We start from the raw sequence: 1,151 nt of genomic DNA on the forward strand, positions 1-1,151 counted from the left end.
AAGCTGCGGGCTAACCTTAGCCTGGTCCGCGCTTTCTTGGACCGATTTTGGGACACGACTTCCACTTTTCACATGCCTTTTGGTGAGGTGGGAATGACGTTGGAGGACTACGGCATGATCTCTGGTATGCCGTGTGGGACCGAGGCGGTGGAGTGGCCGAAGACTGCCACGTGGGTGGACTCGGCCGAGGCTAGGAGGTTGATCGGCTGGAACTTGGTGTCGAAGGCTGCTGCAGTGCCTGGTTTGGTGCCTAGTTACGTTCGAGACTACTTTGCGGGGAAGACCCCGACGCTGGTGGTGATTGACGGGAGGGAGACGGCTCCTCCTCCCTGTACAGCTGAGCAGAGGGCCTGCTTGTGGCTCTGGTGGTTCTTGTCTTCGATCTACCTCGGAGACAAGGGAGAGAGGCTGTCGACGAAGCTTCTTCCCTTTCTTTCTGACCTGAGCTCCCTAGGACGTTGAGACTGGGTCACTGCTGGTTTTGCGGTCCTCATCCACTTCATGAGGGCCATGGTTCGTCCGGAGTTGATGGAGAAGGGGACTTCTCCTGGTGCTGTCGGCCCTGGACTACTGTTGGAGGTAAGAACCTTCATTCAGACTAAAATCACTGGTGCTTCTTTTACTTATCGAATTACGAAAGATCGTTATTGACTATCTTGCTTCACAGGCGTGGGTGTACTCCTACTTTCCGAGCTTCTCGCCCAAGAGGACGGAGCCGCTGGAGAAGGCCTATCCCGTTGTGAGGGATTGGGTGATGTGTCGCACGAGGAGCAAGCGTTCCTCTCATGGTGTCTACCGGCGGGACGTGAATGCTCTTCAGCAAAACAGCGTGAGCATCTCACTTATATTTGTTTTGCTTCTTTATTACTTTTTAACCGATCATAAGAATGATTCCTTGCTTGTCTTTTCCCAGTGGGTGCCCATGCCTTGGGCGGAGCACGCTGACGCTCCTCCTTTCGTGGCTGAGGTCCTTCGACCTAGGAGCTCAAGCCGGTTGCTGCTGAGGACGTCGATGGGTCTTGTGTGGTATTTGGACGAGCGCTTGGCTCGTCAGTGCTCTCGGGATTTCTTGACGGTTCCCATCGATCCTCCTAGGACAATGTTCAGGGAGCCTTCTGAGACTGAGATGGAGGCTGACTTGGCAGGCGTTG

The sequence above is a fragment of the Silene latifolia genome, unplaced genomic scaffold (genome assembly GCF_048544455.1).
Source record: "Silene latifolia isolate original U9 population unplaced genomic scaffold, ASM4854445v1 scaffold_368, whole genome shotgun sequence".
In the NCBI taxonomy this organism is placed as follows: Eukaryota; Viridiplantae; Streptophyta; class Magnoliopsida; order Caryophyllales; family Caryophyllaceae; genus Silene; species Silene latifolia.